The 14,669-nt window shown below is 42.0% G+C and overlaps 1 pseudogene; it reads right to left on the bottom strand.

Moving 5' to 3' along the window:
• Positions 1–323: 323 nt before the first annotated feature.
• LOC104662208 lies at positions 324–14,665 on the bottom strand (annotated as a pseudogene).
• Between the last annotated feature and the right edge of the window lie 4 nt (positions 14,666–14,669).

Below are 14,669 nucleotides of genomic sequence, written 5' to 3'. Positions count from 1 at the left end.
ACAGTAGTGCAATCATGGCTCACTGCAACATCCGCCTCCCGGGTTCAAGCGATTCTCCTGCCTCAGTCTCCTAAATACCTGGGATTACAGGTGCCGTAGCCACGCCTGGCTAATTTTTTGTGTTTTTAGTAGAGATGAGATTTCACCATGTTGGCCAGACTGATCTCAAACTCCTGACCTCAGGTGATCCGCCTGCCTCGGCCTCCCAAAGTGCTGGGATTACAGGATTGAACCGCCACGCCAGGCCCCCTCTACCTTTTTTTTTTTTTTTTTTTTGGCAGTTTTATGGTTTTCTTTAAACACAAAACACGCACATGAGCTGCCTATTCATTTTCTTTGCTGCGCAGTATGACATTGAGGTTGGTGACTCTGATGGCCAGCTGGGCTGCTCTTTCCACGATGGCCTTGCAGTTCTTGGAGGAAACACTGTGAGCAATCTTAGCACAGTAAGATTTGTTGCACATCACCAGCACTTCCAGCTCCTCGATGTCATGGACTAGGAATTCCCGGAAACCACTGGGCAGCATGTGCTTTGCTTTTTTGTTGCTCTCCTAACCAACATTGGGCATCAAAATCTGGCCCTTAAACCTTCTACAAACCCTACTGTCAATACCTCTGGGTTTCTGCCAGTTAGGCTTCATTTTGAAATATCAGTCTGACTGGTACAGGATGAACTTCTTTTCTTTCTTTCTTTTTTTTTTTTTTTTTTTTTTTTTGAGACGGAGTCTTGCTCTGTCGCCCAGGCTGGAGTGCAGTGGCGTGATCTCGGCTCACTGCAAGCTCCGCCTCCCGGGTTTACGCCATTCTCCTGCCTCAGCCTCCCGAGTAGCTGGGACTACAGGTGCCGCCACTACGCCCGGCTAATTTTTTGTATTTTTAGTAGAGACGGGGTTTCACCTTGTTAGCCAGGATGGTCTCGATCTCCTGACCTCGTGATCCGCCCGTCTTGGCCTCCCAAAGTGCTGGGATTATAGGCTTGAGCCACCGCACCCGGCCTCAGGATGAACTTCTTAGTTCTCTTTTTGACGATCTTGAGTTTCACAAGGGGTCTGAGGGCAGCTGTGATGCCAAGGAGGGGATGGCTGCCACCTCTGTAGGCAGCGCTGAGGAAGAGAGAATATTCTCTACTATTTTATTTTATTGTTTTACTTTTTGAGACAGAGTCTTGCTCCATTGCCCAGGCTGCAGTGCAGTGGCACGATCATGGCTCACTACAGCCTCGACCTCCTAGGCTCAAATGTTCCTCCTGGGATTACATGTGTGAGCCACCATGCCAGGCCCATTTCTTTTAAAATTAAGCATTTTATCATGCCTGTCATCTCAGCACTTTGGGAGGCTAAGGCAGGTTGATCACCTGAAATCAGGAGTTTGAGACCAGCCTGGCCAACATGGTGAAACCCTATCTCTACTGAAAATACAAAAAAAAAAAAAAAAAAAATTGGCCAGGAATGATGGCCAAACACCTGTAATCCCAGCTACTCGGGAGGCTGAGGCAGGAGAAATGCTTGAACCCGGGAGACAGAGGTTGCAGTGAGCTGAGATTGCACCACTGCACTCCAGCCTGGGCAACAAGAGCAAACCTCTGTCTCTAAATAAATAAATAAAATAATAAATTAATTAAGCATTTTATTTTGAGATAATTATAGATTCACATGCAGTTGTAAGAAAAAGTATAGAGACATTTCCATATATCCTTTACCCAGTTTCCCCAATGGTAATATCTTGCAAAACTTCAGTACAATAACACAAGCAGGATATTGACACTATTACATTGTCAATACAGGTACAGAACATTTCCGTCATCACAAGCATTCCCTCATGTTGCCCTTCTATGGCTATACTCCTCTCCCATCTCACCTTGATCCCTAGCAACCACTAATCTGTTATCCACTTCTGTGATTTTGTCAAGAAAGTTACAGAAATGGAATCATACAGTATATAGCCTTTTCTTTCTTTCATTTTCTTTCTTTCTTTCTTTCTTTTTTATTTTAGAAACAGGGTCTCATTCTGTCACCCGGGCTGGAGTGCAGTAGCTTTGACCTTCTGGGCTCAAGCAATCCTCCTGTTGTTGCCTCCTGAGTATCTGGACTACAGTGCACACCAGCATGCCTGATTATTTTTAAAAGTTTTTTGTAGAGATAGGGTTTCACTGTGTTGCCCAGACTGATCTTGAACTCCTTGAACTCCTGGCCTTAAGCGATTTTCCCACCTTAGCCTCCCGAAGTGCTAGGATTACAGGTGTGAGCCACTGTGCCCAGTCAGGTTTTTTTTTTTAACTATTGAGTTTTCAGAGTTCTTTACAGATTCCATATACCAGTCCTTTGCTGGATAATTGGTTTACAAGTATTTTCTCCCAGTTTGTAGCTTGTCTTTTCATCTTCTTAGCAGAATCTTTCCCAGAGGAAAATTTTTAAATTTTGATGAGGTCCAACTTATCAATTTTTCACTTATGGCTTGTGCTTTTGATGTTAAGTCTAAGATCCCTTTGCCTCTGCCTAAACCCCCACAATTTTCACCTATATTATTTTCTAAAGGTTTTCTAGTTTCGTGTATGACATTTAAGTTGGTGATCCACTTGAGTTAATTGTTGTTCATAAAGAGTAATATTTAGGTCAAGGTTCATTTTTCTGCCTATGGATGTCCAATTGCTCCAACATCATTTGTTGAAAAATCTTTATTTTCTCCATTTAGCTGTTGCACACCTTTGTCAAAGGTCATTTCACCATTCTTGTGTGGGTCCATTTGTGGGTTCTGTGTCCTGTTCTATTGATCGATGTGTCTTTCCCTCCACCAATAACACACAGTCCTAATTACTGTAGCTGTATGATAAGTCTTGAAATTGGGTATAGTAATTCCTCCCACTTTATTCCTCTTTAAATTTTGTTTTTATTGAGGCCCGGCATGGTGGCTCATGCCTGTAATCCCAGCACTTTGGGAGGTTGAGGTGGGTGGATCACCTGAGGTCAGGAGTTGGAGACCAGCCTGGCCAACATGGTGGAACCCCAGTTCTACTAAATACAAAAAGTTAGCCAGAGGTGGTGGCGCATGCCTGTAATCCCTTCTTGGGAGCTTCTTGGGAGGCTGAGGCAGGAGAATCACTTGAACCCGGGAGGTGGAGGTTGCAGTGAGCCAAGATTGCGCCACTGCACTCCAGCCTGAGCAACAAGAGCGAAACTCCATCTCAAAAAAAAAAAAAGAATTATTTTCACTAGTCTAGTTCTTTACCTTTCCATATAAATTTTAGAATAATCTTGTGTATATCTGTAAAAATTCTTGCTGGGATTTTGATAGTATTTGCATAAAACCTGTATATCAACTGACGTCTTTACTATGTTGAATCTTCCAATCCATGAACATAGTATATTTCTCCAGATATTTAAATCTTTTGTTTCTTTCATCAACATTTTTGTAGTTTTTCACCATACAAGTCCTATATATGTTTTTTCATTTTTATCGTGTTTAAATATGCATACAATTTATCATTTTAACCTTCTTTTATTTTTCTGAGATAAGATCTTGCTCTGTCTCCCAGGCTGGAGTACAGTGGCACGATCACAGCTCAATACAACCTCCACCTCCTGGGTTCAAGCTACCCTGCCACCTCAGCCTACCTAGTAGCTGGGACCACAGGCACACACCACCACACCTGGCTAATTTTTGTATTTTTTGGAGAGACAGGGTTTTGCCATGTTGCCCAGGCTGGTCTCAAACTCTTGGACTCAAGTGATCTACTTGCCTCAGCCTCCCAAAGTGTTGGGATTACAGGCGTGAGCCACTGCACCTGGGCTTAACCATTTTTAAGTGTACAGTTCAGTGGCGTTAAATATACTCACAATGTTGTGCAACCGTCATTACCTTCCATCTCCATAATTCTTTTCATCATGTAAAACTGAAACTCTGTACCTATTAAACACTCTCCCAGCCCCTGGCAACTGCCATCTGTTTTTTTCTATGATTTTGACTATTCTAAGTACCTCATATAAGTGGAATTATACAGTATTTGTCTTTTTTTTTTTTTTTTTTTTTTTTTTTTTTTTGAGATTGAGGCTCGCTCTGTCACCCAGGCTGGAGTGCAGTGGCGGGATCTCGGCTCACTGCAAGCTCCGCCCCCCAGGTTTACGCCATTCTCTGGCCTCAGCCTCCGGAGTAGCTGGGACTACATGCGCCCGCCACCTTGCCCGGCTCGTTTTTTGTATTTTTTTAGTAGAGATGGGGTTTCACCGTGTTAGCCAGGATGGTCTCGATCTCCTGACCTCGTGATCCACCCGTCTCGGCCTCCCAAAGTGCTGGGATTACAGGCTTGAGCCACCGCGCCCGGCCAGTATTTGTCTTTTTATGACTGGTTTATTTCACTTAGCATAATGTCTTCAAGTTTTATCTGTGTTGTAGCATGTGCCAGAATTTCCTTCCTTTTTAAGGCTAAATAATATTCCATTGTAATGGATAGACCACATTTTGCTTACCCATCTGTCTGTTGATGGACATTTGGATTGCTTCTACATTTTAGCATTTGTGAATAATGCTGCTATAAACATGGGCATATAAATATCTCTTCAGGACCCTGCTTTCAATTCTTTTGGGTATATACCCAGAAATGGAATTGTTGAATCATATGACAATTATATTTATAATTTTTAAAGGAAATGCCATGCTGTTTTCCACAGTAACTGTATCATTTTATATTCCCACCAACAGTGTATAAGGGTTCCAATTTCTCCACATCCTTACCAACACCTGTTACTTTCTGTTTGTTTGTTTGTTTTTGTTTTTTTGAGACAGAGTCTCCCTCTGTTGCCCAGGCTGGAGTGCAGTGGCGCGATCTCAGCTCACTGCAACCTCCGTCTCCCAGGTTCAAGTGATTCTCCTGCCTCTGCCTCCTGTGTAGCTGGGACCACAGGCGCATGCCACCACGCCCGACTAATTTTTGTATTTTTAGTAGAGATGGGATTTTTCCATGTTGGCCACGCTGGTCTCGAACTCCTGACCTCAGGTAATCCACCTGCCTTGGCCTCCCAAAGTGCTGGGATTACAGGCATGAGCCACCGCACCCAGCCCTACTTTCTGTTTTTTTAAATAGTAACCACCCTAATAGGTGCGAGGTGTTATATCATTGTAGTTTTGATTTGCATTTCCCAAATGATTAATGATATTGAGCATCTTTTCATGTGCTTATTTTATTTTCAATTGTGAAAATGTTTACATGTTCATTGCCAGTATATAAAAATACAATTGATTTTTAATGTTATTCTTGAACACTGTCTTTGCTGAAATCACTTATCAGTTCTAGTAGGTTTTTGTTTTGTTTTGTTTGTAAATCCCTTAGGATTTTCTACATATACTACCATGCCATCAACAAATAGGGACAGTTTGAAATAATTCTTTCCAATCTGTATGCCTTATATTCCTTTTTCTTGCCTTATTGTGCTGGCTAGAACTTCCAGTACTATGTTGAATATGAGTAGTGAGAGTGGCCACTCTCGGCTTCGTCCCTGTCCTAAGGGGAAAGCATTCAGTCTTTTGTTGTTTTTGTTGTTTTTTGAAGGCGTCTCCCTCTGTTGCCCAGGCTGGAATGCAGTGGTGCAATCTCGGCTCACTGCAACCTCCGCCTCCTGGTTCAAGTGATTCTTCTGCCTCAGCCTCCTGAGTAGTTGGGATTACAGGCATGTGCCATCATGCCCAGCTAATTTTTGTATTTTTAGTAGAGACAGGGTTTCACCGTGTTGGCCAGGATGGTCTCAATCTCTTGATCCACCCGCCTTGGCCTCCCAACGTGCTGGGATTACAGGCGTGAACCATCACGCCTGGCCAGCATTCAGGTTTTTATCATTAAGTATTATATTAACTATAGGGTTTTTGTAGATGCTCTTTATCAAGTTGAAAAAGTTCCCCTCTATTCCTAATTTGCTAAGAGTTTTCTGATTATCATAAATAGGTGTTGAATTTTGCCAAATGCTTTTCCTTTATCAATTGATATGGTCACATGAGTTTTCTTCTTTAGCTTAGTAATATGGTGAATTCTATTAAGTAGTTTTAGCAAATTGAACCAGCCTTGCACCCCAGGAATAAAGTCTACTTTATCACGTTGTATAATTCTTTTTATATATTGTTGAATTTTATTTGCTAATATTTAGTTAAGAAATTTTGCATGCATATTCATGAGGAAAATTGGTCTGTAATATCTTTTTTTTGTACTGTCTTTGTCTAGTTTTCTTACCAGGATAATAGCTTCATAAAATGAATTGGGAAGTGTTCCATCCTCTTCTATTTTCTAAAGCAGATTGTTTAGAATTAGTTTAATTCTTTTAAATTTGGTAGAATTTTCCAGTGGAATCTTCTGATATTTCTTTTTTTTTTTGGCGGGGGGTGGGGGTTAAATTACAAATTTAATTTCCTCAATATATAGGGATTCAAACTATATATTTCATATTAGGTGAGTTGTTTTAGTTTGTTATTTTTGATTAATTGGTCTATTTCCTCTAAGTTGTCAAACTTATGTGTAGAGTTGTTCATAGTATTCCCTTACTTTCCTTTTGATGTCTGCAGGCTCTATAGTGATAGCCCCTATTTCATTTCCGATATTGGTAATTTATATCTTTTCTCTTTCTTTCTTTCTTTGTCAATCTTGATAGAGATTTGTCAATTTTATTTATGATTTCAAAGAGCAAGCTCTCTGTTTCATTGATTTTCTCTGTTGTTTTGCTGTTTTCAATTTCATTGATTTCTGCTCTTATCTTTATTATGCATCTCCTTCTGCTTGCTTTGGGTTTATTTTGCTTTTCTTTTTCTAATTTTTTTTCTTATAACCACTACCAGGACCCATTTTTCTAAATTCTTGAGGTATATTCTGCTGTTGTTGAGTAGAGTACTCTATAAATGTTAATTAGATCCTGTTAGTTGATGATATTGTTGAGCTTTTCTATATCCTTGCTGATTTTCTGGCTAGTGGTACTATCAGTTGTTGAGAGAGGGATGTTGACGTCTCTAATTGCGAATTTGCATATTTCTACTTTCAGCTCTATCAGATCTTGATTCACATACTTTGCTGCCTGTTACTTAGTGCAAACACATTTAGGAGTGCTATGTCCTTTTGGTGTACTGACCCATTTATCATTATATAATGTCCTTTTCTGTCTGTGGTAACTTTCTGTTCTTTGCAGTCTACTTTATCTGATATAATAGAGCTATTCCTATTTTGTCGTGATTAATTCTTGTATTACATATCTTTTTCCATCCTTTTACTTTCAATCTGCCTTTATCATTATATTTGAAATGAGTTTCCTATAGACAATATATAGCTGGGTCATGCTTTTTGATCCACTCTGCCAAAGTAGTATATTTAGACAATTTACATTAAATATAATTATATCTGCTACTTTATTTCTTGTTTTCTGTTTGTTATTTCTCCTTTTCATTTTCTATTTTCTTTCTCCTGCCTTCCATATTGATTTATTTATAGTGTTCTTTAGTGTATCTCTTTATTTTTTTTTATTGGTTTCTCTAGGAATTACATTATACACACATATCTATCACAGTCTACTTGGGTCATCACTTTGCCAGTTTGAGTGAAGGATAGAAATCTTACCTCTATATCTATTTATTCTCCCCCATTTATATAATTGCCTTGAAGATTTCTTCCAGAGCCATTTAAAACTGTATCAGTGTTATATTTTTTGCTTAAACTGTCAAATATGATTTATAAAACCCAGGAGGAGAAGGAAAGTCTATTGTATTTACCCAGATCTTTTGCTTGTCATTTTCTCTCTTCCTTTCTCATGTTCCAAGGTTACTTCTTTTATCATTTCCTTTTTGTTTAATGAACTTCCTTTAGCCATTATTTAGAGTAGATCTGCTGGTAACAAATTATCTTAGTTTCCCTATATTTGAGAATGTCTTGATTTCCCCTTCATTCCTGAAGGATATTTTCACTGGAGATAGAAATGCAGGTTGAGGCTGGGTGTGGTGGCTCACACCTGTCATCCCAGCACTTTGGGAGGCCAAGGTGGGTAGATCACTTGAGGTCAGGAGTTCGAGACCAGCCTGGCCAACATGGTGAAACCCCGTCTCTACTAAAAATACAAAAACTAGCCAGGTGTGGTGGTGGGGGCCTGTAGTCCTAGCTACTCGGGAGGTTGAGGCAGGAAAATCATTTGAACCCAGGAGGCAGAGGTTGCGGTGAGCCGAGATTGCACCACTGCCCTCCAGCCTGGGTGGCAGAGCGAGATTCCATCTCAAAAAAAAAAGAAAAAAAGAAATGCAGGTTGGCAATTTTTTTCTTTTAGTACTTGAAAGTTATTGTGCCACTTCCTTCTACTCTGTTTCCTAACGTGAAATCCTGTTATTCTGTTGTTTTTCTCCTGCCATGTCATTTCTCTTTTGATGCCTTCATAATTTTTTCTTTGTCCTTAGTTTATAGAAGTTTGATGATATGTTTCTTGGTTTGAATTTCTTTGGGTTTATTCTGTTTGGAGTTCACTCAGCCTCTTGAATCTATAGGTTCATGTCTTTTGCCAAATTTGGGGTGTTTTAGGCATTATTTCTTTGAATACTTTCTTAGCCCTACCCTCTTTATCCTCTCCTTTTGGGTCTTCAGTAATACCAATGCTAGATCTTTTGTTGAAGTCCTACATGTTCCTGAGGCGCTGTTTATTTATTTATTTATTCTATATTTTGTTTGTGTCAAGTGTGCTTGTAATTGCTCATTGCATTATTTTTATGATGGCTGCTTTAAAATTTGTGTCAGAAAATTTTATCTCATGTTTCATCTCAGTGTTGGCATCTAAAGATTATCTTTGTTCATTCAGTTTGAGATTTTCCTTGTTTCTAGTGTAATGAGTGGTTTTTGATTGAAACTTGGACATTTTGGGTATTATGTTATGACTCTGTATCTTATTTAAACCTGATGTTTTAGCTGGCTTTTTGGACACTGCATTGGCAAAGGAAGGTGGTGGCGTGTCCCCTCATTACTGCCAGGTCAGCATAGAAAGTCTATTCAGCCTCTGTTGACATCTCGAGGGGCGTTCTTTATTATTGCTGTGTGGGGTGGGAGTTCTGGCTCCCCACTAGGCCTCCACTGACACCTCAGGGAGAGGATGGCATCAGTACTGCGGAGCAATGGTAAAAGTTCTGACTCTCTACTATGCTTCTTCTGATACTGCCCAAGCAGCAAGGATGCAGGCTGGAAGTACAGGTTGCCTATGTGGTTTCCTCATTACTACTCAGCAGGGATAAAAGTACTGGCTCCGTATTTGGCCTTCTCTGAAGATATCCCAGTAGGTGGGTTAGGGCACATTGCTATAGCCTGGCAAGTGGAATTCTAGGCTCCCCGCTTGGCCTCTACTGGTATGAATGAGGATGGGGCTACATTTTTCTTTTTATTTTTTCCTGTGATGTTTAGTTAGAGCAGAGCAGTTTCTGTCTAAAAGTTTTCTCTTTTCTTGTGTTGTTCCTTTCTTGGCCCTTTGGCCAAAAAGAGCAGTTTTTGTCAGGCCTTTTTCAGTCTGCACTTACTGATATTTCCAAGTGCCATCTTCTTCAAAGTCTCCTCCTTTCAAAGAAAGTGCCTCCTTTCAAAGTCTTCTTATGTTTATTTCATATATAATGTCCAGTTTTTCACTGTACTTAGTAGGAGGAGTAAGGAAAAGTATGCCTACTTTATCTTCTTGGAAGGATATCTTCAGAGAAGGCCAAATACGGAGCCAGTACTTTTATCTCTGCTGAGTAGTAATGAGGAAACCACATAGGCAACCTGTACTTCCAGCCTGCATCCTTGCTGCTTGGGCAGTATCAGAAGAAGCATAGTAGAGAGTCAGAACTTTTACCATTGCTCTGCAGTACTGATGCCATCCTCTCCCTGAGGTGTCAGTGGAGGCCTAGTGGGGAGCCAGAACTCCCACCCCACACAGCAATAATAAAGAACACCCCTCGAGATGTCAAAGAAATTTCTAAGTTTTAAAGATTTGTTATTAAATCATACCATACATATGGAAAAGGGCACATATCTTAAGCATACAGGACAATGAAGCTTTACCAACAATACACCCAACACAACCAGTGCCTTGCGGAAGCTTCCTTATGTTCCCTCTGATCACAACCCCCCCACCCCTGCAAAGTTAACCACTATCCTAATTCCTGACAGTATAGATTAGTGCTTTCCATCTTTGTGCTTTATATAATGGACCCCTTTAAAACATGTAAATATCCCTGGGAGATCTGATGTCTGAAGATGTCATTGACCAACACCTTGCAATGAATTAATCATATAATTTTATTTATGTTTAATACCAATACATTTATTAATAACATTCTAAAACACATTAAAGTTATAATAACCTTTCTCATGCTTCACATCACTTGATTCTTACAAATGCCTATGAAATAGATTGTATTATTAACCTCATTTAAGGTGAGAAAATTGAGGCTCAAAGAAGTTAAATGATTTGTCTAAGGTCACCCAAGTCACAGGCAGAAAGATTTGGCAGCCCCGGAAGAAAGGGACCTTCTTTGTCCACCTGTCCATGCATCAATTTCAGAGAAGAATCTGATTGGCTCTGGTTTAGTCTTCTGACCACTAAATGTCAAAGGCAGGAAAGGACAATGATTGACCTATCCGTCATAGTCATTTGGAGTCAGAGAGGGGATCTTCAAGTGACCCAGAGGAGGGATTGAGAAAGTAAGCTAGACAGACAGAACTTCACTTATCATAGCCCCCAGTGGGAACAAAAACAATTATTCCCATCTCTTGATTTTTGTGGACATGTTAAAATAATCAAAACTCCTGTGTCTTTTTCTCTGCCTCATTCTCTATCCACATACGACTCATTTTAAGAGTTTAGAATCACATTTTGTATAACCTGGAACGGACTGGAATGGAAGAGACTCTTTATCCTCTTAGTATATAGATGAGGGAAAGGAGGCTGGTAAGAGAGTATTTTGCCCAATTTCATATACATACTTGTTTTATGTTTTTCCTCCATTTTCGTGTATCATAAGAATAACTTCATAAAATTGACAATTTAATGAAAAAAATTATTCTCTAACCCCAATGCCCCAACATATTTTCATGTGTCTTCCAGTCTTTGTCAAGTTATCTATTTATCTATATCTATATACTTATATATAAATGCCATCAAGCCTGGTTAATTTCTTATGTTTTTGTAGGGACAGGGTCTCGTCATGTTGAACAGGCTGGTCTCAAATTCCTGGCCTCAAGTGATCCTCCCACCTCGGCCTCCCAAAGTACTAGGATTATAGTCATGAGCCACTGCGCCCGGCCACTCACTGATTGTTTTGATCTTAGCAGAAAATCATTCAAAGCAAAACCTCTCAGGGACATCACCATTTGAGAAGGAGACCCTTTTAAGACAGAAAAGCGCTTCTGAACTGGAGAGAGGAAATCTGCTCTTAGAAGGCCCCCTACTAAAAGACAGACTTTGCCATAGTGCTGGTGTTGCAAAGCCAGTAAGACAGTCCCCATCCCCAAAGAGCTCAAGTTCCTGGTTTCATTTCATGCACCTTTAGTAAACCTCCAGCTAAATGCAGGCTGCCCCACCTCTGCTTAGAATAATAAGGGGTTCCTGGACTCTCCATCAATAGGTCCTGTCAGACAAGCCATCTGTATCATTCCAGGTCCTGGCAGGAAACAGATGGTGCCCTCAGATTGAGTAAATTGAGAAGAGTTTAATAAAGAGACTATTTACAAAGGAATATCAGGGTATGGGGAAACCACAGGCCAGAAGGAGCAGAAGGAGGAAGCAATCACTGGAAACTGGAGAGAGAAAATCCTGTGAAGATGGCCTCTTGACAGGAGCTGTGGTTCTTGGTCCGGGACACAGCCAGCCAGCTCTTAAGGAGGTATTTGGGGGAATTAAATACTCTGACCTCTCTCCTCTCGGTTTCCCACCTCCTGCTGGTGGCCAAGGTCAACTGGAAGGTAGAGGGCATAGGAACCATTTGAGGGAGTTCATCCAGGCCTGCCTCTAGGAGCACAGAGTGGGTGGAGAAGGGTGGGGTGGGTCTGGAGGGGTCAAAGGAAGCCATGTGGTCCACCATGTGAGTTTGCAAATACTCTGCTGCAGTTCTTTGTCCAGGTTGGTTGCTATCAGCACTTCTGGTGGGGTTGAAGGTGGAGGTTGGGGGTTGGGGTGGCCTCTTCCTGAGTATTTCTAGCAGGAGGTAGGGTCCTGGTCCTGGTCCTCTTCTGCCTGGGTTGTGGGCTCTCTGTTCATCTCCAGTGCCCACAAAAGGCAGTGTCGTTCACAAAAGAGGATGCCTGCTCTGAGCCCCAGTCTCTAGGCAGGGGGCTACCTTCCCATACCTGTCCTGCCAGCCTTCTTTCTTTTTCTTTTTCTTTTTCTTTTCTTCTTTTATCTTCTTTTCTCTTTTTTTTGGTGGAGTCTCGTTCTGTCGCCCAGGCTGGAACGCAGTGGCACAATTTCGGCTCACTGCAACCTCCGCCTCCTGGGTTCAAGCGATTCTCCTGCCTCAGCTTCCCAAGTAGCTGGGAGTACAGGTGCGTGCCACCACATCCGGCTGATTTTTGTATTTTTGGTAGAGATGGAATTTTACCATGTCGGCCAGGCTGGTCTCAAATTCCTGGCCTCAAGTGACCTGCCCACCTTGGCCTCCCAAAATGTTGGGATTACAGGTGTGAGCCACCGTGCCTGGCCATGCCAGCCCTATTTCTTCTCCCCTGCCATGCCTTGAATGGCTAGTTGCCTCTACAAGTGGGCTGCTACACACCCTCAGCATTGCCGGTCCACTGGATCATCCACAGCCTCACCTGGTTCCCTCAGGTTCCCCGTGGCTACTAGAAGTGAGGACACACAAGCCCTGTGTCTGTGAGGACTTCACCTTGGCCTACCCAGGGTCCCTGTGCGCACTCTACCTCCATGCTCCAGCTGGCCTTTGCTCCCTCTCCCACTGGCCAGCTCAGTTCCTCTTTATTCCTAGCCTGCAGTGTAGGATCTGCTGCAGTAGAAGGCCTTTCCTTTAAAGATAAAAGTTAACCAATGTGCAATTTAATAAACCAGGATGTGAATTTTTAATCAGAAACCTAAAGACACTGGGTTCTTGTAGCTGCTTTACTGGAATTATCTCTCCATGTAAGACATGAGGGAGGTTAAAGGAAGATTGGGAGGCTGGGCGCGGTGGCTCATACCTGTAATCCCTGCACTTTGGGAGGCTGAAGCAGGATGATCACTTGCGGCAAGGAGTTCAAGACAAGCCTGGGCAATATAGTGAGACCCTGTCTCTACAAAAAAAAAAAAAACAAATAAATACAAATAAAGGAAGGCTGGGGGGCTGGAGCGGATGAGAGACTTTCTTTTTACTCTGTATCCAGTTTTACTGCCTAAAGGTTGCTTTTACAACCAAGTTTATATTGTGCTTTAATTTTTTTTGTTTTTTTTTTTTTGAGATGGAGTTTCACTCTTGTCGCCCAGGGTGAAGTGCAATGGTGCGATCTCAGCTCACAGCAATCTCCGCCTCCCAGGTTCAAGTGATTTTCCTGCCCCAGACTCCCAAGTAGCTGGGATTACAGGTGTGTGCCACCACACCCGGCTAATTCTTTTGTATTTTTAGTTGAGACGGGGTTTCATCATGTTGGCTAGGCTGGTTTCAAACTCCTGACTTCAGGTGATCCACCTGCCTTGGCTTTCCAAAGTACTGGGATTACAGGCATGAGCCCCCACACCCGGCCTACTTTAAAATTTTTATAACTCTATTTTTAAAAAGAATTGGAACTAATTGTAATCAGTAACTCTGAGTGGTATGGATAGTAGAAGCACAGTACACATTGCAGGCACAAATCACAAAAATGATGAGAAAGGCAAGGCCACCGAAGATGGATTTGAAATTTCTGCTCAAGGAGACCTTGTTTCAGTGAGAGTAGAACCATGTACATTTCCCTAGTTATATGAGGAGTTTGTGTGGAAACCTGAGTTAACTACTATGGCGTGTTTGATTTATTTCCATGATGATCTGGCATCCTGCAGAGGTAGGTGCTCTGGAATGTTGTCCAGTTGGCTTGCCCCTACTGTGCTCTCACTGTGTCCTTACCACTTGCTGGGAGATCCCACGGCTGCATTGGAGCTTCCATATGTTTCATTTACTAATTGATGTTGAGGACTGGCAGGTAGAGGAGTTGGTATTTATACTTTGGGGTCATTTAGATATTTGTTGAGAATGAGGGCCAGGCATGGTGGCTCACGCCTGTAATCCCAGCACTTTGGGAGGCTGAGGTGGGCAGATCGCTTGAGGTCAGGAGTTTGAGACCAGCCTGGCCAACATGGTGGAAACCCCGTCTCTACTAAAAATACAAAAACTAGCTGGGTGTGGTGGCGTGCGCCTGTAGTCCCAGTTACTTGGGAGGCTGAGGCAGGAGAATTGCTTGAAGCTGGGAGGCAAAGGTTGCAGTGAGTGGAGATTGTGCCACTGTACTCTAGCCTGGGGTACAGAGCGAGACTCTGTCTAAAAAAAAAAAAAAAAAAAAAAAAAGAGAATGAGGCCATTCCTAACCAAAACTCTGAAGCAGGCCTTCAACCTTCCTTGACTACCCCACCTACCTGGGAGGTCCATCCTGGAGACAGTGGGGTACAATTATGAGCAGCCATAGGCCTATGCTGAGGGCTTCTGGAGAAACTCACCTCTTCCTCCTTCTCCTCTTCATCCCC

The sequence above is a fragment of the Rhinopithecus roxellana genome, chromosome 7, assembly GCF_007565055.1.
Source record: "Rhinopithecus roxellana isolate Shanxi Qingling chromosome 7, ASM756505v1, whole genome shotgun sequence".
NCBI classification, from domain to species: domain Eukaryota; kingdom Metazoa; phylum Chordata; class Mammalia; order Primates; family Cercopithecidae; genus Rhinopithecus; species Rhinopithecus roxellana.
Note: the sequence above shows the minus strand (reverse complement) of the source record. Positions and strands in the feature narration are given on the sequence as shown.